The sequence below is a fragment of the Cupressus sempervirens genome, chromosome 4 (genome assembly GCF_028749045.1).
Source record: "Cupressus sempervirens isolate cs-2001-9-10 chromosome 4, ASM2874904v1, whole genome shotgun sequence".
Taxonomy (NCBI): domain Eukaryota; kingdom Viridiplantae; phylum Streptophyta; class Pinopsida; order Cupressales; family Cupressaceae; genus Cupressus; species Cupressus sempervirens.
The window spans coordinates 211,823,543-211,836,871 of NC_143121.1; the positions used below are offsets into that span (position 1 = coordinate 211,823,543).

The 13,329-nt window shown below is 29.8% G+C and overlaps 1 pseudogene; it reads right to left on the bottom strand.

Annotated features, from left to right (window-relative positions):
• Window positions 1-2,050: 2,050 nt before the first annotated feature.
• On the bottom strand, window positions 2,051-3,821 carry LOC149560736 (putative disease resistance protein At4g33300; annotated as a pseudogene).
• Between the last annotated feature and the right edge of the window lie 9,508 nt (window positions 3,822-13,329).

Genomic DNA, 13,329 nt, shown 5'->3' on the forward strand with positions numbered 1-13,329 from the left:
TATTAATGTACAAAATATTATCTTACTATGTAGAGAGCCTTAGTATGATTGAACTGTATACGTAAATTTATTTTCTAAGGTTTAGTTAGCATATATCTTTTATACTACTTTAATATTTATTATTTGGAAGAGACATTTAAGAAAATTAGATGTATATGTGATGATAGGCGATGTGAGGAAAAAATCAAATATAGCATTTTAATTTTATTTGAAAGTGCATATTGCTTTTCTAAATAATAATATATTAATATTTATTAATATGCTTTCAATATATTATAAGGTAAACTGAACAATTTTTTATATTAGTAATGAATAGCACAATATCATGTTATTTAACACCAACATGTATAATATTTATGTTTAATGACATTCAGAAAAATAGAAGGAACTTATATTAATTTGAATCGATCAAGTTTTATCAATACCCTCCAATTTATAAATTTTCATTTTAGAAATTCTATAAGTTTGGAGACATGGATCATTCTCTCTCAAAAAATAAATTATACATTTACATTTTACAATTACAAAACTATACTCAATTCTAGTTTAATTTTCTAATAAAATTATTAAAATATAAAGGAAATATATTAGTTAGTAGAACAAATTACTATTTAATACAAAATATTCAAAAATATAAATAGATTTAAAGATACTAATGAATTATGTACAAATCTCAAATCTAAAATAATATTTATGTGAATTTTTTTAATGATAATTTATATTTTGTGTGGTGAAGGATTCCATTTCTATTGTTGGCTTGGGTGGTTTGATAAGGATAGAGTGGATACTAAAGAGTGTGGGAGTGCCAAACTCAAGGACCTAGAGGAAATGTTGTTCACTTTGGAGAAAGAACACATTGCTTGGGAGAGTCTTTCAAATGCATAGGAGAGAAGAGTTATAAGATAATGAATGCTTCTGCTAGGCACCTAAGAAATCTAGTCTCTAAGATGGAGAACACTAAAAATGAGCATGATATGATATAAGTTGTCGATGACATAGAGAGCATTGGGAGGCCATGTCTAGCCCTAACAAAAGTACTCAAGGGAACAAACACAAGAAGGACTAGATAGCAAACAAAGAGATCCTAGACCTCAACAAGATTTTATATAATATGGAACAACTCGATGTTTTAGTTGTTGAGTTTATTAAGAACTTTTCTTAATGTCTCCTAGGAGCCTAAGTGCCTTTTTTTTTTTTCGGTTTATTTGTGTGCTTTTTTTTTGCTAAGTTTTTATTAGTTCTTGTTTTGTTGTTGGATTTTATTTTTCCTACTGCAAGTGTTTAAAATTATATTTCTTATTTTTGGATGAGCATCAATGAATTAATCTTTCTATAAAGAGTATGAGAGTACCTTCAAAACTTTCTTTCACATAATAAAGAATAGTTAAAATATATTAAGATATGTGTTTTGAATTACTAAAAAAGATAAAATTATATTGAAACCTTTTGTATTTAGACACTAATTGAAAGAAAATAAAAATTGTGTGTAAGATCTATCAGTATATCTTACATAATTTGAAAGAATAATCACCTTAGATAAATTTAGAACCCATAAGTATTATTAGATAGATAGAATCTAATATATTTCAATAGAAGAAAGCAAACACGATTTTAAAATCAACTCAAATAAAACTAATTAATTTTCATAAAATAAATTATTTAAAATTTTCCACCTATACATAATAAAAGTTAATATTTAATTTGATTGGTAAAAATATTAACTTTGATTTATTAAATTTGTTTCCTTTAATAACTAATTTTTTATTAAGATGTCAAAAAGAAGGATCATAGAAACTGTCATTATAGTCAAGCCACCAAAACCCATCAATGAGAAAAATTAATTAAACAATTAGTTCTCCAAAATAACTCTAATATACCATCACAATCACTATTAGCAATATTATTGTCTATCTTTAATTTGATTAAAGCATAAAAACTTCTTCAGCCTGATAGCTGAAGTTACACAATTCCGATTAAAAGTTCTAATAGCATACCCACAGAAAGAAAAAAATCGCAACATTTAGCCATGGCAATCATAGACACAACAGTATTCCAGCACAAACAAAATACTGGGAAGCAGTAGATTATTTTTAAATATCCTCTCATAATTAGATGGATCAATACAAAGTCTATTACATACCAATTTGGAATTGATATAGTGATAAACATCGCCATTTACGTATCCATTTGCAATCACTTATTCACTAATATTGTGAAAAACATTGTAATTAATAAATCAATCGTCAAGCCAATCCAGGTCAAAGTGTGCTTCCACAATTTTAACTCGAAGATCCGGAATAGAAATATTCCGAGCCTGCAACCAGTGCTTTCCAATCTCCTCGTCACAGATAACGAGCTTGAGGGAACACATCTCACAAACTGTTGTCGGTAATATCTTCAGACGGGAACACTCTCTCATGTCAATCTCCCTCAAATTCTTGAGTTTTCCTATTTCCTTTGGAAGTTCCTTCAACCCTTCGCATCCTGAAATGTCTAGATATTCCAAATGTCCAAGTTCTCCAATTGACGTAGGAAGCTCTTTCAAGAATGGTAACGCCGATAACCTTAGCATTCTTACATGGCTCATATTTCCAAAATTATCTGGTAACTTCTGAAGTAAATGACAGTTGGTAATAGAGCACGACAAAGCAGAGGTCATATTGCAGACCTCACGAGGCAACTATTCTAAATCACTGCTGTGGTCCAGGTTAAAATATTTTAGCTTGGTTGTGTTGAATATCGATATATTTCCAAATCCTTCACATAAGCTCAATGATAGCTTCTCCAAGTTATGTAGTCCTTCAATGCTCTGTTTTTTGCCAAAGGGTAAAATCAGCCTCTCCAAGCGGATGCTCTTGAGTTGAGTGAGTGAAGATAAGACATCTATACCTTTCAATGTCGCCTTCTTTGAACCACAATTGGACACCATTCGAAATTCTAGTTTTTTCATGGATTTCAGAAAGGTGGGAAGAACATATTCTGTCGATGTGAAAAATAACAACAAAGCCTCTGTTTCCGGGAAATTCATATCATTGAGCTGATTTTCCTCAGCAGGGCCTGCACACAGTAGTTACCAAGTAAATCCGATCGGGAAATTGTGTAGTAATCACTAATAATGTATTGGATATCAATATTAAAAAAATATCAATGTGCGAAAGAAATATCGATGTTTAAGAGTTTTAGATTAACTCAGCAGTTTGAATGGAGAGGATTTTTGTATCAAATGCTCTTTGATTCACTAATTCGTATTTCTCCACCAAACTATTGCGTTTCCTTTCAATTAACAACCTCTCGCGGTTGAATAGATGATCTCGCTGTCCCAAATTCAATGACAAGTCTCGCAATTCATTTCGCTGGGAAAAGTATAGCTCTGAAGCATTTACATACGAAACTGATGTATTTCCTCTGTAAAGTGTAACCATGTCAGTTTAATGTTGACAAACACGATTAAAAGAAATACAACGTCTCAAATTGTATAAAAGAAAAAGAAGTTACCTTGAATTGCTTTCCAAATTTAACATATTTCGTTTCCCAAGTTCTAATAAGATGGACAAAGCATCATTCCTTTGTAGCTGCCGAACATATACCCAAATGTCCAAAAGTATTTCAGCATAGATTTTTCTGTCCCTCGGAAACAATCCCAAGTCTAGCAAGCAATCCTTGTTTACATCATCTAAGGAGTTGATACAGATCTGCCATAATCTAAATGGCCCTGTTTCCTTGTAATCTGATATTTGCGCTCGTTTACAAATCTTTTTCGTTGCCCTCTTCCAAGCATTTTGCGATTCTCCATTCACAGAGCTTGCAATCGTCGACACCATTTCTTAAAAGTATTTGGAAACAGTCGAATTCTTTCGGGCTCGAAGGTGACTGCTGCGTATTACTGTGAGGTTTGTTTTACCTTCCGTGATTTCTTTTCTTTGTAAGGTTAACACAAATGTCTTCCTTATATAGGAAAATAAACAGGATCAGCAACTATTATACGACTTAGTTTTGTTGTTGAAGTTTCAAAGGAATTTGCGTTCTCCGCGTACACACGCATCTTGTTTACCTCCTGGTCATATTCAGATTTTGATATACACATTCTTTAGCCCATAGTTTACATTCTTTTGAAATAACAATCATAACGATATAATTTTTTTGTATTATTAACCTCTAATAAAATATTATTCGTGTTGAGTAGTAACCTGGCATTGGATGTTTCCTCCATTTTAGTTGAACATGTCAACAAAATTGCATTCCACCACCGAGTTTGACCAGAAAAATATAAGTCTAATAATGGAATAACTCTGAAAAGACAAGTAACTTGAGGGGAAGTTATTGAAAGCTTGTGCGACATAAATAGACAGAGTTTAACTGTAGGACACGGACAACGTGTGTATATAGTAAGAAGCTCGCCTCTTTCACTAAAACTTCACTGAAGCAATGTCGATTACACTGTGAATATTATGAAGCAATGTTGATTACATTGTGAATGATATGGTAGTTATAAAGCAGCTTCTGTGAATAGAATAGATTGATTGCTTGCAATAATAGAATGATCTGGTTGTTGAGAAATTTTCTACATCAGAACATAATCGATAGCTTTGGCAAATAGACATATATTCTTTATAATTGAATGGTAAATTAGGTAGTCCATCGTTTTTCTGATGGCAGTTTTGAATTGTAATACAAATTTCTATAAGCTGGAGAGAAGCTTCGAGATTACTTCCAATTACAAATTGATGTACTGGTCGATAATTCGTCCACATCAAAAAATAATTGGTAGGTAGGATGAACACATCCATTTTTTCCTAATGACATAGTTAAGTGTGATACAAATTCTGGCACGGTAGAAGTGGGTAGACTCTGCTCATCTTCCTGCCTTTAATCCTGGACATAGTTGCATATATTTGACTCAATAAGCATTTTCCTGCTAATGAAACAAGATGTAGTACCAAAAAATAGATAATATGCAACATGAATTGATATGTTGTTGCTGAAAATGGCTTGACATATGAATTAGTGGTTTTAACCCACATGCCATACATTTAAATGGGTTGAAGGTTGTTGGGAATTCGGAAAGAAACGTTTTATTATTTTATACATGTTGTATTCTTTATATATTATAACACAGTACAGTACATGACTACATGTTCTAAAAAGATGAACAGTGGTGTCACTGTCATAGTTTACATTCCTGAAAAAAATTTAAAAATATTGTAACAACTTGAGATCAATTATCTTTACAGAGCTGGAATTGGCATTGTCGTGTGACAGATTTGAGTGGGCAGAAGATTCGGTATTGTTTTTTATAACAACGTCAACATTTGTATGCTAGTCATTATTGGGAGGATATGCTTTTATATTTTGAATTACACCTATTTGTATGCTAGTCATTATTGGGAGGATATGCTTTTATATTTTGAATTACACCTATTTGTATGCTAGTTATTATTAGGAGGATATGCTTTTATATTTTGAATTACATCTATTAACCATATTTTGAATTACACCTATTTGTATGCTAGTCATTATTAGAAGTATATGCTTTTATATTTTGAATTACATCTATTAACCATATTTTGAATTACACCTATTTGTATGCTAGTAATTATTAAGAGGATATGCTTTTATATTTTGAATTACATCTATATGGTTAATAAGAGTAAGTGTAGCAATAACTTAAAGCGGTTCTTTGACAATAACTTGTATAGCCGATGTATTATTATTATTTTTGTTGATTTTGATATTTTGAAGTAGCTTGGCTGGTCTTTAGGTGTTGTGGTATGTTATTCTTCTTGATATTTGTTGTGCTTAACATTGTAATGTGGCTCTTTGTGAGATCATGACCCTCTTCCTAGCTAATTAATAACAAACATCCATATTTTTTCTTCCTTTTAACAAACACAACAAAAGAAATTCATTGCATAGTCAAAATTATAATCCCATTCTTGATGTTGATCACTTAACCTATTTTTAATTCTTAAGGTCCTTTCCAAAATAATTGTTTGAAACCATTGAAAAATAATATCAAAACAAAACATTTTTTAAAATATAATTTAATAATCGAATAGTCTTGGTGTCCAAAATTTATAATATAAAGAAACAATATCACTAAGTTTTGTTAAAATGACAAAATATTATTTTTTAAAGTAATTTTCAAATTATTGCATATTATAAATAAATAAATAGTTTTTTATGTATCTTTAATTGTAAAAAAATTTCCTTTTATATTCATCAAGTGTTGAATATTTACTTTAAATTATAGTTAACATAGAAAAATTAGAAAGTATAAAATTCTAGTATTAAAAATATTAGTTTTTCTTCTAGAAAGATATAAAAGTTGTTATAAGTGATATGATAAATAAATCTAGTGTAATATTGGTGATAGTTTAATAATAAATAGATTTTGTAAAATTAGACACAACTTAGAGGCATAATTTATTTTCAAAACTTAAATTATATATTCACAATATTTTTTCTTTGTGGTGTTGGATTTTTTTAGTTGAATACCAACTATGACTCAGCCTTTTCTAAAACACACTCAATTTGACAATTAAAACAATTTATTTTCTAATTTTAAATAGAGTTAGCATAGTTGTAACTATTGGATGGATGATAGATACACACAAATATAAGATGTCAACAAAGAAGCACATGAAATAATTCTTAAACAAATATATAACTGTGCATTTATCAACACATATTGTATTTATATGTTCTTGTTGATCATCTAATATCATATAAAGGTATTTTTACTCATAAGTAGAAATAGAAGCCCCATTCCAAATTCACAAACACTAAGTAGTGTTCCAAAATAAATCTTTTTGTTGTTATTAATATTTGAACTAGAGTAGAGTGACATCTAAGAATTTGTAAATACACAACTCAACATGTTTTACATTGCTAAATTAGAGAAACAACTTAATAAGAACCCCAATTGTTTGTATCAATCTTGATATCTACATGTTGCTTATTTTCAATTGCATGAGTATGAGAATTAGAATTGGCATTCTACACAAATCTTTAACATCTATTATATTATTGTATGTTGATAGTTTTTGGATTTCGTATAGTGCATCTCCCATTTGATTTCTATAAGTAATCCTAATGGATGCAACCATGATGATCTTACCTTGTAAGTGATCATGACTGCAGCCCATTAGTGGTCTATACCCTTGGGGTGACTTGATTATGTTATTTGATCAAATAGATTAACTTATTCTTATGCCTGATATTTGAGATTGTGATGTAATTGATGGCTTCACTATGGTTTGTGCTAGTGATTTCCTTGATTGATATGGTATCAAAATGTTGTTTCGTGATTACCCTAAGATGTGTGTAGAGATTGCACTATGTATTATTTGCTTTATTGTACTTGACTAGGTTCATGTGGTAGTGTTTTCTTATGTGTTTGACACCATTGACTTATATGTTTATAATGCCATTTATGTTGTTGAGTAATTGTTATTACTTCCATTATTAAATGCTTGAATAATTATAAAATTAACTATCTATATTAGATTCATGGAATTATGTGCTACAAATTTTTACCTTGTTCATTTATGTAATTTATGCAAATAGGTTATTTAAATGATTAATTAAAGGAAATTAATAAGATGCATCAATTACGTGATATCATGTAATTGTTGCTTTGGCTATTATTAGTGTGCATCTATACTTGATTGTGTTTGTTTATTGTACATGAATTATATCCCTAGCAGTGATGCATGGAGTTAGTGATCAAACTTTTCATGTTGAGATAATATTGTCCCTATAAGGGTGACATATCATTATATTGTTATTTTAACCCTCTGATAATTGATAAAGCTAGATTCATAATGCATAATGTGATTAGACGAGTGGCATGTGTATGCATTTAGGAATCCATAGTTACCACATAAAATATTATTTAAATATTGATTTAATGAGTTAGAGGAATTTAATTTATTTAATTTATTTGTCAGCTTATTTGTCATGCTTGAATTTCAATCTAATTGATATTCACTAATTTTATTTGGGTTAAGGGAGATAATTAGATTATTTTATTTTAATAATTTAATTCATATGTCACTTTGTAAATGAGTATATATTGGCTAAAAGTGAGTTTATTTTGACCTCTCACATTTTAGTTCATGACTTTTGGAGTAGTTCATCTAGAATACATTGTGAACTTTTTAGTATTTTGTTCATTGGGTGAGTTGTGCTCGTGGGATCACCATGAGAATAGGTTCGTTGGATTTCAGAGTGAGAAACTGCTCCTTTGCCAAGCATTTCATCAACTTCGGCACTTTCATTATTTTCTAGTGTTAGTTGTGATTGTTAGAATTATTTAGAATAAATGAGAGGGGGGGAGGGGATAAAATAGTTATCCATAGGTCCATATTTACAAATTCAACTTTTAATAACTTCAAAACCTTTAGATCTTTTCATTAAATAGCTCGCTCTTTATACATAATAATCAGCAACATAAAAATTGAAATCCACTATCCTAATAGTAACAATCTTGCATATCTAATATAACATTAACAATCAAACATCTCACATAACATCCATAAAAGTATGACACTAGAGTTTAATGTGGAAACCCAATTTGGGAAAAACCCCCCAATAACATGCTACCAATTTTTTACTCTTCTAAAGTGAGCTCTGTGTAGAACCAATCCTATTTAAGGTTACAATACACACTATTAGGTGTGATCTATTAAAAGGTTAAATCACCTTATTAGGAGTGGCCTAGTTTGAGGGATTTCAAAAATTGCATTAAAATGTCACCTTGATTAAAGGATTTACAACTTACTATTAGTTTAAACTTGATCAAAGGATTTAAAACTGATACAATGGTTTAAAAGTAACAATAGGTTGATATGATAAATACAAATCACGTCATAAATACTTATCAAAATGTAGGTCATATGTTGATCCATTGATTGTCCTCCATTATCATTTTTGTCTCTAATTTTCTTGCCAATCATTAAAGCAATCATACTCCACCTCTTTACAAATCTTCTTAGCCTCCTAGTTAAGTTCACTAGTTAACAAAATCTACTACCTTTTTGGTGACCCTTATGCCTCCTTATATAGGTAGTCCTGATCTTTTTCCTCTTAAACATCACCCTAGATCTTAGGGTTAGGTTAGATTCATCAAATAATTCTATCATTTCATTCTCCTACTCCTGTTCTAGATATTTCTTAAAACTTCTCTTTGAGTCAATGCCTAGGACTATTCAAAATTGACATTCTTTTTGTAATATAGTCCATAATCCTTTGTTTCTTTTAGATAGCTTAATATTCTTTTCACTATCATAATGTGATTCTCCTTAGGATTTGTAGAAAGTCTTGCAATAATCCCAATTACTAATGCAATTTTTTGTCTACTTGTGAAAATTGTATTCTAGTTTCCCAATCACTAATAAATACAATGTCTAGTTCTCATTATCATTCTTGGAGAGCTTATGTCCAATATCTAGAGGTGTACTAGCTAGTCTTGAATATTCCATCCAAAAAATTTTTAGTATATCTTTGATATATTTTGATTGAGTAATGTAGATACTTTTCTTCATCTAATATACTAGCAAACAAAAAAAGAAAATGATTTCCCCAAACATAGAAATTTTAAATTCCTTTTGCATCTCATTAGAAAATAGCTTGGATAATACATCTTGTCCTCCAAATATGGTACCATCGATAAATATTTCTCCTAAGAGTATCCTTTTACCACTTTAATTTTTCAAGTACAAATTACTATTTTCATTGGTCCTTGCAAAACCAATCTTTACCAAATATTGTGAAACCTTTCATATCATTTTCTAGGGGCTTCTTTTAGTCCAAATAGTGCTTTGTGTAGTTTACATACCATGTTTTTCTTGCTTGGATCAACAAATCCATAAGGTTGTTCAAATTTTAAACCTCTTCTTCCATTATTCCATTCATAAATCTAGATTTGACATCCATTTGATATATTTTAAATTCTTTATAAGCAGAATATGCCAATAGATTTCTAACTCCTTCTAATCATACAACTAGGGTTAATCTCATCACATAGTCAATTCCTTCATGTACACATTCTTTACAAATTAATCTAGCTCTATTCCTTGTGACTTCTCCTTTCTCATCCCCCTTCTTCCTAAATACCCATTTAGTTCCAATTACATTCATGTCCTTTGGTCTAGGTATTTGTAGAATTTCTTCATTCATTTCTTGAATCCAATCTTCATTATTGAAAGCATCCTTCATTGATTTGGGTTCAAACTCATAGAGTAGGAACATGCCACTTCTTATTATTTTCCTTCTTAGAAATCTAGAGTTTTTATTTCAAATGATTTTCTCAGGTGCATGATGTCTTTTCATATATTTTGCTAATGTAGGATTTTTCTTCTTTCTTCTTCTTTAGGTTCATCTTGCATATGTACATCAGGTAGTACTTCATGAATCTTTTCTTCTGATTCTAATTTCTTTGTAGTGTCTTCTTGGTGCTTGATAGCCTCTTCTTGTATCTCAACATCATTCTACTTACACTCGACACCTATAGTCTTTTGCTTACCAATCTACTACTACAACTTGACATTCACAATTTTCTCTTTCTTGGAAGATTTATTCTCTAGCTCAAGTAAGGTGTAGGACACACCTTCATTAACATATATAAATGTGTTATAATCTCTAGGTTCCTTTTGCATTCAACTTCGTCCTTTTCTACAAATTTTTCAACTATCATATTTGCATTTTTCACAACTTTGTTAGCATTAGAATTCAAACACTCATAAACTTTGGTTTTAGTAGAACATGCTAGGAATATGCCTTCTTTACTTTTAGCATCATTTTTTAAATTTCTATTATCCATAAATATATAAAGTAAATACATCCAAAAATCTTAAAGTATTTCACATTAGTTACATACCCATACCACAACTTAAAGGGTGTAATATTTTTATCTTTATAGCATAATCCATGATTGATCTATTCCTTCTTTCATCTATTCTATTCTATGCAGTGGTTTTGGGTGCTAACATTTATCTCTTGATTCTTCTATCATTGTACAATATGTTGAATTCATTAGAGATAACTCCCCTCATCTTTGAGATCTCGAGCAATTCATAATTTTACCTATTTTATTTTTAACTCTTTCCAAATAACACTTAACAATTAATAATCATCATAATTTTCTTTTAGAAACATCACAATCATCATTCTAGAGTATTCATCAACAAGTAGAATGAAATATTTACCACCACAATAGTTGTGCACTCTAATAGGTCCATAAAGGTCAATATGAACTAATTCCAAAATATTTTTAGATGAGTAGGTCTTTCTCTTGAAACTAGGTTTTGTCATTTTACCCAACTAACATTGCTTACACATAATATTATCAAGATTTCTCAATTTTGGTATTGCTCTTACTCTATTCATCTTACTAATGCTTACCAAAATTTTAAATTTCACATGACACAACCTCTTATTCCATAACCATATATCATCAAATTGCGCAAATAGGCATGTCTCATAATAATAAATCTATATAGAACAATTTATCTCTTGTCTATTCTCCATTTCCAATTATTTCACCATTAACATCAAATATCTTGGCCTTCTTATGATGAAATTTATCTCTATATCATGAATTGTTCAATTGTACAACACTCAAAAAAATATAGTTGAGTTATTGAACCCAATAAAAATTGTTACATCTAATTTCATCAATCAATTTTATTAATCCTTTACCTTTCACAAGACATAGTGCACTATTACCAAATTTGAAACAACTACCTTTCTATTGTTCCAAGGTTTCAAACTTACTTTTATCACTAGTCATGTAATGTGAGAAACTATTTTCAATTATCCATCTTTCACCTTTACTCACATATGAAACTAATGTGATTTTCTCATCTTCATCATAATCATCTTTCATAGAAATATATACAACTTCTTCATCATTACTATCACAATCATTGTTAGTTTCTTATTCAACAATATAATAAGATTTCTTACCTTTATCTTTGTAGTCATTGTTTCTTCTTTGTATATGTCATCTCTTATGCCTTTATACTTGATTTCCCTTCATTCATCCTTGTCATTTCTATCAAGACACCTTGTAGAAATATGATTAAATTTTTTACAAGAAAAATATATTATAGGAAGTTTACCTTTAAATTTTCCTTTGCCTCTTGGAAGTCTCCTAACTATTAATGCTTCAAGCTCATCAAGATTGTCATTAGAGATATCACTATCACTACCCATAGAGTTTATTTTTCCTTTCTTATTAAGAACCAATTATGATTTGAAAGCCAATTCAATAGTAGTGGGAGTAAAATTATCAAAATTTCATAATTCAAAAGAAATAAATCCACTAACTAATCCTTCCAAAGTCATATTATTACAAGGAGTATATCTCAGTTCCTTTATTCTAGAAACTCTACTAGCATATATAGAAAGTAGGGTTATTAGCACCTTACTAATCATAGTTTTGGATATTAAAGGAATCATACTCCACCTCTTCACAGCTCTTCTCAACCTCCTCCTTAAGTTCGCTAGTCAATGACATCAACAACATTTACAATCTTTTAGGTTACCCTTATGCCTCCTTAAATAGAATTTTTTGATCTTTTAACACTTAAACCTTGTCGTAGATCTTAGGTTTAGGTTAGATCCATTGAATCCTTCCATAATTTTAATTCTCCTTCTCCTAGGTTCTAGATACTTCTTAAAACATTTGTTTGAATCCATTGCTAGGATCATACAAACATGGTTTATCATGCATTAAATTATTTAGGTCATCCATCTTTATCTTCAACCTATTTTACATATTCCAAGAATTTAATTATGTCAATAAGAAATCAAGATTTTCTCACAAATTATCAAATTCTAATACTTGGTCCTCAATGTCTTCTGATACTTGGTCATCACTAAATTACTTGGTCAACCCTAACTATTCTATATGACACAATTTTTGATACTTAGTCAATATTGATGCTTAGTCAACACTATATTGTGTTTGGCTTATACTATCACTCAATCAACACTAGCAACACTCGACATATACTTCTAGTTACTTAATCTTGTTCTCTTTTTCTCAATTGATCATGTGCATTTGATCTTCCTTTGATCATTCCTTCTAGGCTTTAATACTACTTTTCTTCTCCAGTTAGGTTATAATTAAACAATCACATTATTTTGTCAAAGTCTAACTGATCAAGTGCCCTTTGTAGTTTCACATAACACAACCTTTCCTCTAGATCCTTTTGTTATATCTTCTTCTCAAATCCTCTTCATTAATCATTTGATAAGATACTCTACTCAGATAGAAACATTCTTACCAATAAGGTTTTACATAAATGACAACATAATAAGTAT